Raw genomic sequence first — 22,372 nt, forward strand, 5'->3', positions numbered from 1 at the left:
TCCATTAAGGCTTCGAAGCACATTGAGTCGTGGAGGCTTGGGACAACATGCTGCAGCATGCTTCTAAGGACACCTAACTAGTACAAAGTATTGAATGAATATCTTTCCCTAAAGCTGCAAAGCAAGTTCCACCAGAAGAATTCAATAGCAAGCTACACAAAAACTTTTTAAACACCCAAATAAAAATGAAAAATGTTTTTGGATTTTTTTGTCAAAAGAAACAACAAAAATAAGAAAATCTTTTTGGTATTTTTGTTTTTAAAAATGAAACAACAAAAATAAGAAAATCTTTTTGTTACTTTGGTGTTTGTAAAATGAAACAACAAAAATAACACAATCCTTTTGGTATTTTTGTTTTTGTAAAATCAAGAGAATGTTACGAAACAAACGAAATGTGAAATATCGATACAACAATGTGCCTTGCATAACGAAGTGTAATCTGGATCGTTTAGACGATTGTCAAAATCGAAGCATGTCGAACGTTAAATGGTGAACAGTAACTTCTGATTCATTTAGCGAAATGTCGATTATTCTTTTCATTGCGTTATGATGACGAATTGGGAACTGCACTCGCATCAAGCATGCCTAGCCCTGACAAAATCCTTACAAAAGATTTTTCATCCAAAGGTTTAGTAAAAATATCAGCAAGTTGATCCCCTTTTTTATAAAGTGAACCTCAATGTTTCCATCCTCAACATGATTCTTGATAAAATGATATCGAAGTGCGATATGTTTAGTCTTCGAATATTGCACTGGATTATGGCCAATGCGAATGGCACTTTGTAAATTACAATACAACAGAATTTTCTTCATGTTGATTGCATAATCATGCAGTTGACTTTGAATCCAAATGACTTGAGAAGTGCAAGATGCAGCAGCAACATATTCTGCTTCTACGGTGGAAATCGAAACACAAGTTTGCTTCTTCGATTGCCACTAACAAGCTTCCTGTCCTAAAAGTGGCACCCACCGGAAGTGCTTTTCCTATCAAGTTGACAACAACCAAGATCGGCATCCGAAAAATCTTGAACGAAGAAACCACTCTTCGAAGGGTACCATAACCCCAATGAAACTGTCCCTTATAGATATCGAAAAAATTTCTTCACAGCAGTCATATGGGGCTCTCTGGATTTCGATTGATATCTATCACAAATACAAACAACAAACATTATATCAGGTCGACTTGTAGTTAAGTAAAGTAACGAACTGATAATGCTCCTGTATAGTGTAATGTCGACAGCAGGCTTGTCCAACGAAGGGCCAAGCGTGTGCCAACAACCATTGATACTCGCAATTTGGAACTATTCGTCATCCCAAAATTTTCAAGCAGATTGCGAGAGTACTTCTCTTGATTTATAAAAATACCATCTCTACTTTGACGAATATTTAATCCCAAAAAATTATTAATCTTCCCCATCATACTCATTTTGAATTGACTTTTCATTATATTTTCAAATTCTTTGGACAAAGCAGGGTCAGTGGAATCAAATATAATATCATCAACATAAATTTGAGCAAATGATCCACAACCTTCTTTCGAAAGAGAGTAGGATCAACTGAACCTTTTTTAAATTTTGATAATTTCAAAAAAGTGAGTATGAATTTGATACCAAGCGCATGGTGCCTGTTTTTAGCCATACATTACTTTATCAAGAATATAACAATGATCGGGGAATTTCTCATTAACTAAACATGGTGGTTGTTCGACATATACAGTTTCTTCCAAGACTCCATTGAGAAATGCACACTTGACATCCATCTGGTAAACATCAAAGTCCTTGTGTGCTGCATAAGCTAAAAATATTCGAACAGACTTGAGTCTTGCGATAGGGGCAAAGGTTTCTTCATAATCGATAACCTCTTGTTGCAAATATCCTTTTACTACTGCCTAGCTTTGTTTTGAACCATATTACCCTCCTTATCAGTTTTATTTTTTAAAATCCATTTTAAGCCAACCATTGATATATCATCAGGTCGTGGAACAAGTCGCCACACCTTGTTTCGCTCAAATTCCATAGCAGCCTTTACTGATTTTGGTTCGATTTTGGAAATGAAAACATTGAACATGCAAAATTCTTGATGGACATTAAGTACCTCATTTTTAGCATGAAGTTGAGCCCTCGTTAGAACTCTAGAATGAGGATCACCAAGAATTTGTTCTTGAGGATGATTTCATGTCCATTTGTCCATTGATGGATATGTAGGATCGAAGTCCTAAGGTGCATCTTCGAACAGTTCATCTTCTTCTGAACCTTCACCTGCATTCGACAAATTATCATTCATATCATGAAAAACATCCATTTGAGTATTGGAATTGGTTGGAATTGATCCAAGTGGCCCCCCTCGACAATAGGATCGGAATTATTATACTCCCCTCGAATGTATGCTCCCCCTTAACATTAGGTATCAAATTCAAGTGCTCCCCCTCCACTTGATCACCTTGTAATACTGGTTGCGTTTCGACTTGTATTTGAGAATTCGTTGTCAATTGTGAAACATCATCATTCTAAGTTATAGTCGAATCATCAGTATGCTTCAAAGCTTCAGGAATCTGATTATCTGATGCATGTACTTCTGCGTCGATTTCCTTTTCAAGAATACCAAATATTAAGTCACAATCAAAATCGAAATAATTTGAAATAGATGACTCATCAGAAGTTTCGTTAATAATGGGCTTCTATTCTAAAATCTTTTCGACATGTTTCACATAATAATCATCAAAAGTTAGATTGTATGTTTCTTCAATCTTCCGTGTTCGTTTGCTCAACACCCTATATGCAACAGAATCGTGTGAATATCCCAAGAATATCCCCTCATTAGCTTTTGATTAAAATTTCAAAAGGTTATCCTTAAGATTCATACTAAAGCACCTGCAACCAAAAACATGGAAAAATTTCACATTTGGTTTTCGATTGTTAATGATTTCATAAGGGGTGATGTTAAAACAATGATGAATAAAAGATATGTTTTGTGTAGAACATGTTGTCGAAACCGCCTCTGCCCAGAGATATTGAGGTAGATTCGCATATGTGAGCATAGTCCTCGCTGCTTTACATAAAGATCTGTTACTCCTTTCGACAACACCGTTTTGTTGTGGTGTGTAAGGAGATGAAATTTTTTTAGTAATTCCAAGATCAGTCAGAAATTTATCAAGAACTTGATTCTTGAATTCTGTTCCATTGTCACTTTTGATCTTCCTCACTTTCTTGCGCAAATTGAGTTCGATATGCTTAATAAAATCAATCATTACTTGAGTAGTTTCTGACTTTTTTTGAAGAGAGTACACCCAAGTGAACCTCGAAAAGTCATCAACAATGACCAATATGTACATTTTCTTGTTAAGAGTCTCAAGAGTTGAAGGGCCACAAAGATCAATGTGAAGTAACTCAAGAGGTTCAATGATCTTCGAATCGATGATTATTGGATGACATTGATGATGTTGCTTCCCTTGTTAGCATGTTGCACATAACAACGTTATCAAACTTTGAAACGGGTAAGCCACATACAAGATTATTTACCACCAGTTTGTTCAGATTTTTGAAGTTCAAGTGAGAAAGTCTATTATGCTACAACCAAATTATATCTGAAGAAGCCTTTGAAAGCAAGCATACTGAGGGAACACCAACGATTGACTTGATATCAAGAGTGAACATATCTCCTTTTCTTTTCGACTTCAGCAACACTTCTTTTGATTCTTTGTTCGAAATGACACTTCATTCTTCATCGAAGACAACTTGATTGCTATTGCCCACAACAAGTTGCGAGACACTTATCAAGTTATGTTGAAGAGCTTCAACATATTCCACTTGATTAACTGTGAAATTGCCATTCATTACTTTGCCATATTGCTTAACTTTGCATTTATTGTTATTCCCAAACTTCACTACGTCGACATTTTCCAGGCTTTGATAATCTCTTAAATTTTCCTTCCCACCAGTCATGTGACGAGAGAAACTACTATCAATGAACCAATGTTTTTCATATTGCTCGTCACATAAAAATTGCAATCAGTGGAAAAATTTAGGTCCCTAAGGCTTTTTGGGTCCTTGGTTATTAGATAGAAATGAATTATGAAACGAAGATCCTAAAACCCAATTACCAACTTTGGATTTCAAGCTATCGATTAAGTCAACTTCAATAGACTTAGGAAGCAAAATGAGATCATCTATTGGTTTAGAATCAACACTAACTTTCCCTTTTTCTTCAAAATTTCACCTGGCCTCAACATTTTCTTTTGGAACAGCTCTCCACGTTCGAACTGATGGATTCGATTCCATTGATGATGCACTTCCATTTTGTGATTCGTTCAAGTAGCTTTCATAAGCATTCCTGATTTCCTCTTATGAGAACTTTCCTGACTGAAACACTTTTCCTTTTCCTTTAAGCCAATGATTTATGTTCTTCATGTCAGTTTTTGTGACATCCCCATTTTCACAGCCAGAAAAGACTGATCTTGTTTATGCTTTATAAAAATCAGACTAACTCTTTTATTAAAAATGTTGCGGAATTTGTTCCCAGTAAAACATGATAAATACATTATCAAATCATTTCCAAAGAAATGTGTTTTTATTCATTTTAAAACATTTGGGATGTCATCGTCAATACAGAAACATAAGCATAAACAGAACTTACATTCATTTATACTAGTGATCTACATCTCTTTAATCTCTCAGTATAATGTAACTTAGTATCGACACCTGTGATCCAAATAAACTGAGTGGGTCAAGTTGGGAAACCTAGTGAGTACATAGGGTTTTCAACCCACAATAATATAATTATTATGTTTTAACATCAAACAATCAACCTAATTACCCATCCCCATTATCTTCTTTACTCTTAAGGATCTACCCTAAGAATCAACTATTCATCATTCATTCATTCCTAAGGATCATCCTAAGGAATCGGCACGAAGTCCATCGTCACCGAGTTTAGGCAGCAAGTCTATAGAGTCGCCAGGGTTTACACAACAGGCACTAAGTCCGCATAGTCGCCAGGGTTTAGGTGCTAAGTCTACATAGTCACCAGGGTTTAGGCATCAAGTCTGCATGATCACCAAGGTTTAGGCACTAAGTCTGCATAGTCACCAGGGTTTAGGCATCAAGTCTACATGATCGCCAAGGTTTAGGCACTAAGTCTGCATAGTCGCCAAGGTTTAGAGTACACCGGGTGAACACATCGTTCACAACACCTACAGGTTGCGAGCCTGCTAGTGTTCCACTGGGCTGTCTAGAATAGTCCGTGGTTGTCATCCATACTCTGCTGAATGACGGGGCCATCGTTTCGGAAAAGGTTTCTCACATCGTTCACCTCTCACCCTCAACTCGTGGTCTATAACACCTCTCAACTCATCATCCAACTCGTGGTCTATAACACCTCTCAACTCACATCGTTCACCTCCGTCGGCTAATTTTGACTTTATTTTTAAAGTTATATTTTTAACAGGCCGGGACAGGATTGGTCCCTTAAAAATTCATAATTTCTTCATCTGACGTCCGTTTTCCTCTGTTTTTTTATAGTTATGCTACTGTTAACGAGATCTTCGATTCTCTTTTAGGTTGTGTCAGCTAAAAACCGCTCGATCTAATATTCGAATTTTGGGTTGTATACTACTAAGCCAAATCTTAGAAAAATCATAACTTCCTCATACGAAGTCAGATTTGGGCGTTCTTTTTATGGACGCTCTCAGGTTAACATATTCTACGACTTTTGTTTAGATCACTAAGGCTAAAATGTCTTCTATCGTAAATTCACTATTTACGTCGCGTCGTGTCGTGTCGGTTTTGCCGTAAAACTTCGACGGGCCATAACTTCTTCGTTATAACTCGAATTTCGGCGTTCTTTATATGTACGGAACCCTTGAGATATATTCTACAACTTGGTTAAGATTATTTATTCTAAATAATATTTTGTCGAAAAGTCATTTTCGACCCCTATTATCTCTCAATTGACTAGCCCGGATCTACAAGCGTTACAATTATCTCCCCTTTAGGATGATTATGTCTCGGAATCATCAATGAAACAGGGCTCACATGATGACTCCATACGTTATATCTTCATCCTAAGTAATAACCGTAACTTCTATGTTGCTTCGAACAAGTTTCTAACTATTGGACTCCTTCACTTCAAGCGGTGCTTGATCTTGCACTTGCTTTCTATCTCACGTTAGACTCCAAATTATGACCTTCAAGTCACGGTCTCGATCCTTAATGGAGACTCCTTCTTCTTATTCTTAACAAACTTAAGATAAGTATATTTGATTACTACAATAGGCCGATATGTCACGTTCTAATGACCTCTCATCGTATGTTGCAATGCTCAGATTCAGGTCTCTTAGAGTCAAATTCCAAAACAGACTATACCTTCCTTCATGTTCTAATGTGAAACAACAATATTTCAACATGTAGCATTTCTAGCTACCAACTTCTTTAACAATCATCGTGATACTTCTACTAATCGCCTTGGTTATCTTTCATTTCAATCTTCTGGATTAAGTCAGATGCTACATCGAACTTGATTCTCTGAACGGCGTAACATACTCATAGTAGTCGGACTCAATTCGACATGACCACTAGGGTCGGAATAACAACAATCTTCTTAGTTATTACTAAAATGATAGTAACAATATGCTTGAATAAAATGGAATCAATTATTGGCTTCTTGGTAACCTTGTGACTTTCCCTGATCCAAGCGTGAGTCCTGTGCTTCCGGTAGTATACGCATCTACTACCTTTCACACCTACTCATACTCGTCCCAAGTATTGTCTCACAGTCCCCACGTCCTAAAATCACAAAACAATTTAACACATACGAGTGTGTCCAAATAGTCATAAAAATTTCCCGAGACTCTACTAGGACTTCTTCCATGCGTATCTTCAATCATCAATTCTGGTTCAACTCGGTTAGTGATGGAAATTCCAGATGATAGGAAAACTTTAGGAATTACACCAATTGTTCTATCATCCTCTATTATGATATCTTTTGATAGGTATCATTTACTATCATAAGCCATCTCATTTCCTCTATCTTCTCAGTCTATCATGGTTCGCATCACTTCCTGAACTTCTGCCATTGTGATAGGTTCGGGTGTAGGCGCAACGACCGATGCATGACCCATCACATTCTTAGGCTTAGGTTTTCATCTTCCTCAGATATTTCCTATTATGTCTTCACCATGACGTTTTGCACACCCAAGCAGACGTTCGGTGTACCGAGGCGAGAATTTTAAGATAGGAAAATTTTTATTTATGATAGACGTATAGATCTCCTTGTCACACCAAAAATTTATATGTGATGGGTTTTGAGCATTCTAACACTTCCTAAGTGTACATGCAACCCTAATAAACCTTGGATCTATGTTTGTCTAAGATACATGCAAATAATTATTTTTCCAAGGTTCATATCCTAACTAGCATGGCATGGGGAACTTGAATCAAATAAAGCTAATAGAAATACTTACCTTGTAGTTGTAATTGATTCCTTGGAGTTTTAGAGCCTAGCACCAATAGTGTGGATGCCTCAAATGGACATCACAAATCACCACAAACTTGGAACTTTGAGAGAATAGTCACTGCTATCTTGAAATCGACCCTCTTGCTTTTCTCACTCAACTAGTGTCCCCTAGTATGATTTCAAGAACCAAAGCCTCATTTATATAGTGTGGTGGATTAGGGTTACATCCATGTAAACCCTAATACCCATGTCTCTTCATTTCCATGAGATCCATGGGTTAAAGCTCCATGGAGTATCCATGGACTTTCCATGCAAGCCTAGCCCATTCCAAATAAGCATTAGCCCACACTATATAAATATAGAAGCCCATATTTAATTAGTAATATCTTTGATCTCTAAATTAATCCTAGATTAATTATAGATCAATACTAATCAAATAATATGATCTTATATTAATATATTAGAACTTATAATATATTAATAAATCATAACTTGTACTATTCTCAAAAAATTATCCATAAATTGTTCGGGTGAAGTGCAACCCAAATGGACCATGCCGGGTCGGGTCAAGTACATACCAAATATAGTTATGGACTTAGACACTATATCCAACAGTCTCCCACTTGGATAAGTCTAATAACTATAGTTGCAAGTATGACTTCAGGAACCGATCAGCAATCGTAGCTCTTTAAACTCTGTTGAACTAGAACGCGCCATTTTAGATAAGTGATCATATAATCCTCTGTTCTAGATATCAGTCGGACAAATACATGGAACATAGTCTTACTTATTGTCCAACATTTGTTTCCCGATTTCCGATTTGTTTGACATAGAACTTAACTGAACACATCAATTTAGTTCTGACCGGGCCCAGTACATAGGTCAAAACAAAATCATCGAGGGGCCCAGATATCGCTTCTAATCCTAGAAGGAATAGATAAACTTCAACTCATATGTTTGTTCTACCACTCATTGAATTATACACAAAGGCACGTTTTATAACATCGAGTTACCAATGCGTTTTCGTACAATCAATGCATAACCAACTCGTAAGTAACAACTCATATCTCTAGTTTTGAAGACTTATATGATATTACCGTCTCACGATCACTCGAGATAAATTCCATGAAGTGATTCCAGTGAGCGTGGGTTGAGTCCAATGCTCAGAACTTATGAGCACTCATGATTGTTCTAGCCATGTCCAACACCTTAGACCTCTGCAACTAATCATGACAGTCTTGATTCATACCTACTTCCGACATATGACCGACTGTGGAGGTTTGAATAATATGATATACCAAACATAATTATTCTGGAAGTCAAAACATGCAAACGAAATATAGTAAACGATCGACAAGAGATAGCAACACTTTACTCATAAATAAAACAACTTTTATTCATCATCTAATGTCAATTACACTTTACAAATTTCATAATTTATCTAACTACTAAAACTTATACCATCCTTCAGCCCTATGCTCCGAGCATGCTGGAGATGCTTAACCCTACTCAGTCCTTTCGTGAGGGGATCTGCTGGGTTCTCATCCGATGATACCCTCTTTGCCATGAGGATTCCTTCTTCTATTCGATGTCTGATGAAGTGATATTTTCTGTCAATGTGTCTGGATCTCCCATGATCTCTTGGTTCCTTGGCTAAGGCAACTGCACTATTGCTGTCACAGAAAATCTCCATTGGCTCTTTTATAGCTGGTACAAATCCAAGGTCTCCGATGAAGTTCTTTAGCCATATAGCCTCCTTTGCTACCTCGCTTGCTGCTATATACTCTGATTCACAAGTGGAATCAGCCACTGTCTCCTGCTTGGAACTCTTCCAAGTGATTACTCCTCCGTTTAAGGTAAAGACCCAGCCCGACTGAGAGCGGAAATTATCCCTATCAGTCTAGAAGCTAGCATCACTATACCCTACAACTCTCAAGTCATCACTCCCACCAAGGGTAAGGACCCAGTCCTTAGTCCTTTGTAGGTACTTGAGGATATTCTTTACCGTAGTCCAATGTGCCTTGCCAGGGTTCCCCTGATACCTGCTAACCATGCTCAAAGCAAAGGCTATATCAGGTCGAGTACACGTCATAGCATACATGATCGATCCTACAGCTGAAGCATAAGGTAGTCGACTCATTTATGCTATCTCAGCCTCGGTACTAGGGCTTTGTGTCTTACTCAATCTGGCATTACTCTAAATGGGTAACTCACCTTTCTTGGAGTTATGCATGTTGAATCTTTTCAACACTTTGTCCACATAGGTGCTTTGACTAAGTCCAATTAGTCTGTTACTCCTGTTTCTCAAAATCCTTATCCCTAGGATATAGGCAGCTTCACCAAGGTCCTTCATAGCGAAACACTTCCCAAGCCAGGACTTTACTTCCGGTAGGGTTGGGATGTTATTTCCTATGAGTAGTATGTCATCTACATACAATACCAAAAAGCTGACTATGCTCCCACTAGCCTTGATATAGACACAAGATTCATCTTCACTCCTTAAAAAGCCAAATTCCTTGACTTTCTCATTAAAGAAAATATTCCATCTGCGAGGTGCCTGTTTCAATCCATAAATGGATTTCTCGAGTTTACACACTCTATTGGGGTACTCTGTACTGACAAAACCCTCTGGCTGAACCATGTAAACATCTTCAGCCAACTTTCCATTAAGGAAAGCAGTTTTGACATCCATTTGCCATATTTCATAGTCATGAAATGCAACAATGGCTAAAAGAAACCTAATAGACTTTATCTTGGCCATTGGTGAAAAGGTTTCATCATAATTAACTCCTGGAGTTTGAGAATAACCCTTTGCAACCAGTCGTGCCTTATAAGTGTGTACATTACCATCCATGTCGATCTTCTTCTTGAAGATCCATTTGCACCCTACAGTCTTACGACCTGGTACATTCTTAATCAAGTTCCAAACTTGATTGTCATACATGGATTGTATCTCGCTATCCATAGCCTCTTTTCATTTAGAAGCCTCAGGGCCTGCCATGGCTTCCGTGTAGCTGTTAGGCTCATCCAGACCTACTAGTGTCTCATCACTAATAAGTGTCTCACCTTCTGCAGTAATATGGAAACCATAGTAATGCTAAGGTGCATTCCAAACTCTCGTGGAACGCCTCAGAGGTACAGACTCATCAATTGGCTCAACAGGAGTTTCCTCCTCAAGTTGAGGGCTAGGGTTTGAAGTTCCTTCACCAATTGACTCTTGAATTTCTTCAAGATCAATTTGCCTCCCACAGTCTCCTTGGCTTATAAAATCTGTCTCTCGAAAGACTCCTCTTCTTGCTACAAAGACCACATTATCACTAGGTTTGTAGAAGAGGTAACCAAAGGATCTTTGTGGGTAGCCGATGAAAATACACCTCTCGCTTCGGGGTTCTAGCTTATCATGAGTCTCGCACCTCAAAAAAGCCTCATAGCCCCAAATCTTGATGTGGTCTAGTTTGGGTACTTTACCAGTCCACATCTCGTGAGGAGTTTTGGCAACTTTCTTTGTAGGGACTAGATTAAGAATATGGGCGGCAGTCTCTAAGGCATACCCCCAAAATGAGATTGGTACCGATGCTCGACTCATCATGGAACAAACCATATCCAACAAGGTTCGATTACGCCTCTCAGCTACACCATTCAACTGTGGTGTCCTGGGAGGTATCAATTGTGAGACAATCCCACATTCCCTAAGATAGTCGAGGAACTCTGAACTAAGATACTCACCACCTCGATCGGATCGAAGCATCTTAATGTTCCTGCCCAATAGATTCTCGACTTCCTGTTTAAATTCTTTAAACCTTTCGAAAGTCTCTGACTTATGCTTGATTAAGTAGACATATCCATATCTACTGTAATCATCAGTAAAAGCCAAATAACAACAATTAGCATCCCTTGTGGCATGTTTGAATGGTCCACACACATCCATGTGTACAAGGTCCAACAAACCTTCACCCCTCTCACAAGAGCCTGTGAAGGGTGACTTTGTCATTTTTCCAAGTAAGCATGATTCGCAACTATCATCTGACTTTAGGTCAAACGACTCCAAGACTCCATCCTTTTGGAGTTGGCCTATGTGTTTCTTTCTTATATGTCCAGGACAACAATGCCATAATGATGCTTTATCCAAGTTATTATTATTAATAGAATCAATACATGTCACATTATTTCCTAAGTTGTCTACAACAGACACAGCTTCATACACACCATCACAAGGTAATGCTTTAAAATAAAGAACATTATTAAAGACAGCATCAATAGAACCAACTTCATTATTAAATGAAAAGGTAAACCCTTGTTTATACAATGCATGAAAGGAAATAATATTTCTTGCCATTTCTGGCGAGTAACAACATTTATTCAAATCTAAATTTAACCCACTACTTAGCGACAAAGAATAAACTCTAATCTCTGTGACAGGTGTAACTTTCCTATTCCCCATGATTAAGTTTATCCTTCCTTGCTCCACATTCTCACTTCTTCTTAGTCCCTGCAAGTCACAACAAATATGAATACCACAACCGGTATCAAGGACCCAATAGTTAGAATTGGGTGAGTTATTAGAAATGATAGTGTAAATACCTGCATGGTTGGGTTTAACTTTCCCATCCTTCACATCTTGTTGGTACTTTGGGCAGTTCCGCTTCCAATGTGCCTTTTCATGGCAATAGAAGCATTCAGCCTCTTTTGGGTCAGAAGAAGGAGTCATGAAACCTTTCTTGGTTCCACTTGAAGAAGAGCCAACAAGGTTCCTAACCTTGGTAACCTTCGAAGAACTCTTTCTCTTCTTCCCTCTTCCTTTCCCGATTGCCAAGACAGGGGCGGAGTTGGTAGGAGTAGGAGTAGTAACAACCGCCTTACCCTTAAGACCACTTTCTGCGGTCTTTAAGAGTCCTTGAAGTTTGCTGAGAGTGACCTCTTCCTTGTTCATGTGGTATGTCATGTGGAATTGATCATAACATGAAGGTAAGGAGTGCAAAATAATATCTATTGCTAGCTCCTCGGGGAAGTTCAAATTAAGCTTCAGCAAACGGTCCACAAATCTTTGCATTTTCTGCATGTGGCCCGTGATGGGTTCACCATCCTTCATGCGAGTTGTTATCATGGAGGAAATGATTTCATACCTCTCTTGACAAGCACTTTGATGGTATCTTTCCATCAAGTCTTGGTGCATCTCATAGGGGTAGAAATCTTCATAGGATTTTTGGAGATCCGCGGTCATAGTGGTCATCATGATGCATGCCACTTTGGTGGCATCCCTTTCATGTGCCCTAAACTCAGCGATCTCTTTAGGAGTAGCAACTGTCTCATCAATCTCCTTAAGCTCCTTATCGAGGACATATTCCTTGTCCTCGTAGCGAGTAATCATTCTGATGTTTCTGATCCATTCATTAAAATTGGATCCATCAAAAGTGACTTTCCCACACAAGTTCATAAGAGAAAAGGAGCAACTAGGATTAGAGCCAGAAGCAGCGTTGTTTGCAGACATCTTGTAAGAGAAGAAAGAAAGAATTAGTTTAGATATAGAGATAGACCTTAATAAAACACCCAAATGTAATATTAAGGCTAGGAACCAATCACAATATATTATACTTAGAAGAGGTATGTCGTAATCTAAGTAATAACATATTTGAAAGGTAGGTGAATGACGATTCACCAATTTCCACCAAAGTCGAAATATTAAAAATATTTAATTTGGTTTTTAGAAACTCCTATATTCTTTTGATATTCAATGAACTTTTCAAAGGCATGTTTCAATCTCGAGTGTGCCCTCCAAGTTTTGTGACTGGGATGCCGAGGATCACAAAACGAGGTGTGAAGTAACCATGCAAATTACTTGGTACCCTTAATAAATTACCCCTCAATCGATGTGCCGGTTAACCACACACGCTCCATCGATACTATGATAAATATTAAGTCACCCTTTACCTACCTTGTTAAGTCCAAGTTAGTGTGCCCGTTAACCACACACGCTCCACTAACGACTTAGACAAAGTGTAAAGTGTAATTTCATGGATTAGCACCTTATTCACATTTTTCCTAAAGTAACTAAGATTGGGAATTTAATAAAACATTTAGTTACTTTATAATATTCTTCATACTTTTAATGAGAATTTATAAGTCCTTGTCTTACCCGTTCGGCTAACGACCCTCCACCAGTCAAGCAAGCGGTGGGTGAGAGTGGACACCCATTAAGTTGCCATTTTATAGGCAACAACCTTATACCCACCTTATAGACTAGCTTCGTGAATGAGGCGTACTAGCGGTAAGACGACTTTGATTTTATATATATATATATATATATATATATATATATATATATATATATATATATATATATATATTATTAACTTATAATATTATAAGTATAAGGGTTGATTTTTAACTTTTAAAATTCTAAGGGTTGGAACTAAATTTTTTTAATATGACTTTACTTGTTCCAAAACTTGAGGGCAAGTTTTGTAAACTTTCAAAACTTTTCATTTCTTGTAACTTGTGAGTTCAATAGAGTAATAAAAATGAAGACTCTTCATTTTTCTAACTCTTGTGTTCTTTCAATGGTTTTAATTCAAGTGACTTTTGGTTTTCCATAACTTGAGGACAAGTTATGGACTCCATTAAAACACATAATGATCATGAATTAATCTACCACATAGGTTACAAATAATTCCTATGATCATCTAAACATCATAAGATCAAGAACATGAATATGAACACTTTCATGAATCAAAAATTACACATAAAACTTTGTAATTTTGATAACAAGTTGTTGTAAATGGATTAGCAAAGACATTACACCATCTAAAACAAGTTTTCAAGTACCAAAACAGTTTAGGGTAATGTTTCTAGTCCATTTCCAGCAACTAAAGTCGAAAATCTGCACTCTATGGCTCCTACTCGCCGAGTGCATAAACCTACTCGGCGAGTAGGTTGACGATACACATGAACTCGGCGAGTCCCCCCAAGGACTCGGCGAGTTCATCAGGCAAACAACAAGTTTTTCGACTTTTTCCAATATTTTGCATCAAGTATCAAACAAACAAGCTTAGGCTCTGATACCACTGATGGGTTTTGAGCATTCTAACACTTCCTAAGTGTACATGCAACCCTAATAAACCTTGGATCTATGTTTGTCTAAGATACATGCAAATAATTATTTTTCGAAGGTTCATATCCTAACTAGCATGGCATGGGGAACTTGAATCAAATAAAGCTAGTAGAAATACTTACCTTGTAGTTGTAGTTGATTCCTTGGAGTTTTAGAGCCTAGCACCAATAGTGTGGATGCCTCAAATGGAAGTCACAAATCACCACAAACTTGGAACTTTGAGAGAATAGTCACTACTATCTTGAAATCGGCCCTCTTGCTTTTCTCACTCAACTAGTGTCCCCTAGTATGATTTCAAGAACCAAAGCCTCCTTTATATAGTGTGGTGGATTAGGGTTACATCCATGTAAACCCTAATACCCATGTCTCTTCATTTCCATGAGATCCATGGGTTAAAGCTCCATGGAGTATCCATGGACTTTCCATGCAAGCCTAGCCCATTCCAAATAAGCATTAGCCGACACTATATAAATATAGAAGCCCATATTTAATTAGTAATATCTTTGATCTCTAAATTAATCCTAGATTAATTATAGATCAATACTAATTAAATAATATGATCTTATATTAATATATTATAACTTATAATATATTAACAAATCATAACTTGTGTTATTCTCAAAAGATTATCCATAAATTGTTCAGGTGAAGTGCACCCCAAATGGACCATGCCGAATCGGGTCAAGTACATACAAAATATAGTTATGGACTTACACACTATATCCAACAATATGCCAGTTTTAATACCGTAATCAAACGTTTAGAAATCTGAACACATAAAATTTCCAGATCCGGTCGGCAACAGACCATAGATCCGAACAAATAACAACATATAACGCATCTTTATAGCTATAACATAAAACATTTAGCACATAAAACATTTTAGGCATCTTTCCTAAAATAAACTAGTGCTTGTGTCTAAAATATAGCAGACACTCATCTCACAATCATCGCTTAGCATTCTAAGTTTAATTCTAGAAATTTCCAACAAATTCCTAGTTCGCTTAAACTAATGCTCTGATACCCACTGTGACATCCCCATTTTCATTTCACGGCCAGTAAAGACCGATATTGTTTATGCTTTATAAAAATCAGAGTAATTCTTTTAATAAAAATGTTGCGGAATTTGTTCCCAGTAAAACATGATAAATACGTTATCAAAGCATTTCCAAAGAAATGTGTTTTTATTCATTTTAAAACATTTGGGATGTCATCGTCAATACAGAAACATAAGGATAAACAGAACTTACATTCATTTATACTAGTGATCTAAATCTCTTTAATCTCTCAGTGTAATGTAACTTCGTATTGACACCTGTGATACAAATAAACTGAGTGGGTCAGGTTGGGAAACCTGGTGAGTACATAGGGTTTTCAACCCACAATAATATAATTATTATGTTTTAACATCAAACAATCAACCTAATTACCCATCGCCATTATCTTCTTTACTCTTAAGGATCTACCCTAAGAATCAACTATTCATCATTCATTCATTCCTAAGGAATCGGCACGAAGTCCATCGTCATCGAGTTTAGGCACTAAGTCTGCATAGTTTCCAAGGTTTACACAACAGGCACTAAGTCTGCATAGTTGCCAGGGTTTAGGTACTAAGTCTGCATAGTCACCAGGGTTTAGGCATCAAGTCTGCATGATCGCCAAGGTTTAGGCACTAAGTCTACATAGTCACCAGTGTTTAGGCATCAAGTCTACATGATCGCCAAGGTTTAGGCACTAAGTCTGCATAGTCGCCAAGGTTTAGAGTACACCGGGTGAACACATCGTTCACAACACCTACAGGTTGCGAGCCTGCTAGTGTTCCACTGGACTGTCTAGAATAGTCTGTGGTTGTCATCCATACTTTGCTGAATGACGGGGCCATCGTTTGGGAAAAGGCTTCTCACATCGTTCACCTCTCACCCTCACCTCGTGGTCTATAACACCTCTCAACTCATCATCCAACTCATATTCCATCTATTACATCTACCCATGTTTTACCCCAACATTATCGTATATATAAAATACATATATAGTTTAAATCATTTAAAACATGTATAAAATCGTTCATCCAGCATAGACAACAAGTATTCAGATAATATGTACACATAGCACATAATTTATATAAAATACTTTATATCTATGTGTAAGATGAAAGTAACTATGCACTCACAACATGTAATTTATATTAAATACTTCATATCTCTGTGTAAAATGAAAGTAACTATGCACTCACAACACGTAATTTATATTAAATATTTCATATCTATGTGTAAGATGAAAGTAACTATGCACTCACAACACGTAATTTATATTAAATACTTCATATCTATGTGTAAGATGAAAGTAACTATGCACTCACTTGAAAAGGTGGTGACTCAGCACTCGAACAGCACTTCGTTACTCTCAACACAATTTTCCTCGGACAAAACCTAGTATCATTACCACTAGAGTTTAGTCTAATATTCGCTGAGACTAATTATTATTATTATTATTATTATTATTATTATTATTATTATTATTATTATTATTATTATTATTATTATTATTATCATTATTATATAAACGTTTAAACAATAATTTCCAACCACCATGTATAGACAGGGGCCAGACATAAAACACCGGAGGGCAAGACCATTTTGGCATATAGCACTTCTGAAATCCAAAAACTCTATGCGGCCTTTTAAACCAGATTCCCCGTACCGCGAGTAGTTAAAAACATATTATAACGACACTTATATAAGTCATAATAATAGCTCAAATATTTATTAGAAGTTCATAATAACAATACTAATTTTAAATATAAACTATATTTAAAATAGGGTAAGCATAACTTACTTACAAGGGGGTTTTAGCTAGGAGTCGGGCTCTGTAGGGGTAGAACTTCGTCGTTGAATCTTTCTAAGAAAGATTCGTGCAGCGCTTCAGCGCTCACCTTACTATACTAAAACTACAGAAAGAGAAGTCGAATCATGAGGGACCGAAATGATTAGGGGATAAGAAGAGAAAGACTCTTGAACCAAAAAATATGAGAGCCCAATGCTCTTATTTATAGTAATTGAATTTACAAAAACTACCCTCCATAATTACTTAACGACCTTATAGTTATATAAACTACTAAACACCCCTTCATAATACTATTTTAAATAGACTTAACGATTTTTGTACTAAACTAATGTCGAAAGTACTCAAAAATAGTATTATAATGACCGCATCGTCGATACATTTCTAATGATATATAAATTTGTATATATATGTATACGTATATATGATTTATACTTTATTTTAATACGTAAATATGCTATTATATTTTATAACTCGTTCATACGAACTCCGTTTTTGACGTTCTTTATATTCACGCGTAGGCGGGACCGTACCCTACAACTTTCGTTTAGACTCCGTCGGCTAATTTTGACTTTATTTTTAAAGTTATATTTTTAACAGGCTGGGACAGGATTGGTCCCTTAAAAATTCATAACTTCTTCATCTGATGTCCGTTTTTGTCTGTCTTTTTATCGTTATGCTACTATTAACGAGTTCTTCGATTCTCGTTTACATTGTGTCGGCTAAAAACCGCTCGATCTAATATTCAAATTCCGGGTTGTACACTGCTAAGCCAAATCTTAGAAAAATCATAACTTCCTCATACGAAGTCAGATTTGGGTGTTCTTTTTATGGATGCTCTTAGGTTAACATATTCTACGAATTTTGTTTAGATCACTAAGGCCAAAAAGTCTTCTATCGTAAATTCACTATTTACGTCGCGCCGTGTCATGCCGGTTTTGCCGTAAAACTTCGACGGGCCATAACTTCTTCGTTATAACTCGGATTTCAGCGTTGTTTATATGTACGGAACCCTTGAGACATATTCTACAACTTGGTTAAGATCATTTATTCTAAATAATATTTTGTCGAAAAGTCGTTTTCGACCCCTATTATCTCTCAATTGACTAGCTCGGATCTACGAGCTTTACAGTTTTTCATTTGATAAATGAAGTGTTGACTTTGTGCTTCAAATCTGGATTGGGAAATTGAGGTTGTATGGGTTTGAAGGGTTCATTTATTGTCCTATTGACTTTCAACTTATCGTAGTATTGTTTTGGAAATGTCGATTGTGAATGGGGTTTGAAACGATTTTAAAAACATTTATGATAACCAACATTATTTCAATTAAAAGCTTGTTTGTATTCGAAAACCTTCTTTGACTGTTAAATTGTTCAAAATTCCTCTGATTTTGAAAACTATTCCTTTGGAAATTATGTTGAGAAAACCTTGCATTTTGATGATTAGGAACATAATTCCTTTGAGATTGATTTTGAACAAAATTTGAAAATTTTGGTTTCTAAACAACTGAAGATAGATTCGGTGTTTGAACTTTTGAAAATTTTGTTTTCGAATGGGTTTGTTCTAAGCAAAAGACTTATTTTGAGAAGAAGACTTAACTGGTTCAGTCATTTCTTATCAGATGCTTTTGTTAACAAAACTTTTTTGTTTCTTTCGAGACTCAACATTTTGCCAATAAACCTTTTTCCATGCTTTAGACATTAAAATTCCTTCATCTTTTGATATATTTTGAATTTTTTCATAAAACATATGAGCTTTGTGGTTTGACTTTGAGAATCTGATTCATTTGAAGATTTTTCAACAATTACTTTGTTTTTCTTAACCTCCCAAACTCTTTTTGGTTGTTGTCTTTCAAAAAGTGGATGAGTTTTTGTTAAGATTGTTTTCGACAATGCTTCGAGTTGAGAAAAATCATGCTTTCGAAACCACTTTGTTGTCCTCAACAACAATTTTGTTGATCTCCGGTTTTACTTTGTCACCATTTCCTAAGGTAACAAACACTTGATTTGGAAAGACAACATGATCTGTGCACTTGAAGTTTGGATACACCATAGAATTCGCTTCGAGATAATGAGAACCTTTTTCCTTCATTACCTTGTTGAATTTCTCTATTTACTATACACTTTGTCAACAAAAACTCTTGGAATAGTTGTGTCACCAGAGTCAACGTCGTGATCATCATCACTATCAGTCTGACTATTTTCGACAATTACACGGTCATGGTCATGAACTTTTGAAGACGAGGGTTGGTCAATATTATTCTTAACCAAAGATTCATCACATTTTTCTTTATCCTTGTTTGTAGAAGTGACATTAATGACATATAACTTTGAACAATCAACAACTTCCTCCTCCTCAATTTCACTAATATTTTCAAAATCATCTTCGATATCAACAACATTGGTTTGTGATTCAGATGTCGAATTCTCAGTTCTTTTCAAAATTTCATTTGTTCATTTTTGGTCAAGGTCTTATTCACAATATCAACAAGATCATTTGCATCTAAACATTCATCAATCTTAACAATACCATATGCATATGAATCATTTAGGACCTTGTAAAACTCAAATATCTTCTTCTCACAATCATAGGAAGTCGAATCAATTTTCTCTCATTCATAAGCTAAAAAGGGTAAAAGTTTCCTATGTTGTTCTTTACTAATGTCTGACGAATGATGAAAAGCATTCAATTTACCATAAAGTCTTTTAGCATAATTACAATGGATGTTTCCTTGTTTTAGCAAAATACAGTTACCCATACGAAGACTATCTCTATCACGCATAACATTTGTCAATTGTAATTCAATGTAATCTATCCTACTGCTCTTCGACTCTTGTCTTTTCTGACAATCTAGTAGTAAGGATTTTGATTTTCAGCGTCATTACTAACAGAGATAAGCATGTCATTAAATCAAGATAGAGTATTATCAAAATCAGAAAAAATAGCATCATATGAATGAAAAGGAATTTTAAAGGATTCGAGAAGAGTACGTACCTTTGAAGTCATAGGTGACTTGTCAGCACCAGTCGTAACAAAGCATTTGTTAGTCACCATCTCTACTTCCTCACTTCCTTCTTCAAAATTGGCATACATAGCACCATGCATTGGATTTTGCATCTCCTCATCGTCTGATCCAAATGACCAGATCTGATATGTGCCATCCTCACCACCACTTCCTTTAGCCACCAAAGACACACCTTTCATCTTTGCTCTAACCTCTTCAAGCCTCTCCACATAGTAGGATTTGTCTTAAACCCTATTTATCTTCTCGTCTCTCTTTCTTAACATACAATCACTAGCCATGTGGTTCACACCATTGCAATAATGGCAATCGAACCCAGAGTCACCCTCTAGCTTCTTCTCTATCTTTGTATCCTTAGACTTAACTTCTTTCTTCTCCTCTCTCACATTATTCCCAGACAAAATTTCTTTCGATTCACTTGTTTTAGGCTTCGAATTGAAAGGCTTATTGAAAATTTTCTTTACTTTATTATTTGAGTAAAAATGCACAGCTTCATCATCAGAATTAACAATCAGGCCTTCATCTTCTAATCCTTTATTCTCAGTAGACTCGCTCTCAGCTTCTCTACTAGTCACCTTTGACATCAAAGCTAGAGGATCACCCAAACTTATTCTCGTTTCCTTAGCTATCTTGTTGACTTCGTTTCATTAGCCTTCAACTCATTGTAAAGATCACTAAGAGAAAAGTTGTCGAAGCATTGTTGGGTTTTTATCATCAAACTGACATTGTGCCACTCCTTACAAAGCCCTATTAAGAAAGTCAAGTTACACTCCATTGTCGACCTGTTGACTCCATATATGCTACACTTGAAGATTAATTCATTCAGACGATCATAGTAAAGCTCAATATTCTCACCTTCTTTTTGCTTGAATTCACTTAACTCAAGCAGACATTGCTTAGCAAAACTCTTTTTCGTTTTCTCACTCCCTTAGTACTTCTCCTTCAATGTGTCCCAAATTTCTTTAGCAGTAGAACATCTTTGGACATAGTTATACACAACAGGTGGAAGAGCGCCTCTTAATTTAAACATGCATCTCTTATCATTTGCTTTGAACTTGTTAGTTTGAGTAGTTACATCAACGGATGAACCATCACTTCCGACATTAGAAAACATCGACGGACAAAAATTACCTCTCTTAACACACCTCCATAAATCTTCATCAATCCCTGTGAGATAATCCTTCATCCTGTCAACCCATTTTTCATAGTATTCGGGGATTAACATAGTAATTTTGGTTGAAGAACCCAAAAGATGAGAAAACCCAGACATCGTGTTCATATTGAAGTTAGCCATTGTTGTATGGACGAGATTTAAGAAAAGCTTCAAAAATTAAGATATGATGGATGAAACTTCTAGAAATCAAACACGAAACACTCGATTTAACAAACTAAGAACAGAATCGAATCAATGCAGATGATCTGAAAAGATTTTCAGAATCAAAAGTGCGGAAAATTTTGAATCAAGAACGTGACTCAAAAACTTTTGAAAACTTGAGAAAATCAGAGATCAACTATATGAATCTTGCTCGGATACCAAATGTAGTTGTTAATGATCGATAGTATAAATTTAAATCAGAGTATGAATTGATTCTGAAACACAAAAGTAAATATAATCTTGATGGCTTGATTAAAACTTCTGTGAGATACAAGAGAAAGTTTAGAGTAAGAACAACGAAGGCTCCAAAAGTCACTCTAACTCTAGCACATATCCCTATTTATAGAAATGATAGAAGTTTACAAAAAATACACAAGGGCTAAAAGAGTTACGCTTCGACATAAAGATATGCCCTTATGCAATACATACAACAAAGACTTCGACACTAACAAATAACTAAGGACACTTCGATACCTCACAACTAAATTTGACCTCTACATAAAGTTGCCAACTTTACGTGTTAAGACATCATTTAGGATCAGATATGAGAATTGAACATAGTGGCTTAACCAATTAA

Source organism: Lactuca serriola, chromosome 5 (assembly GCF_051521515.1).
Source record: "Lactuca serriola cultivar US96UC23 chromosome 5, Lser_US96UC23_V15, whole genome shotgun sequence".
NCBI lineage: Eukaryota > Viridiplantae > Streptophyta > Magnoliopsida > Asterales > Asteraceae > Lactuca > Lactuca serriola.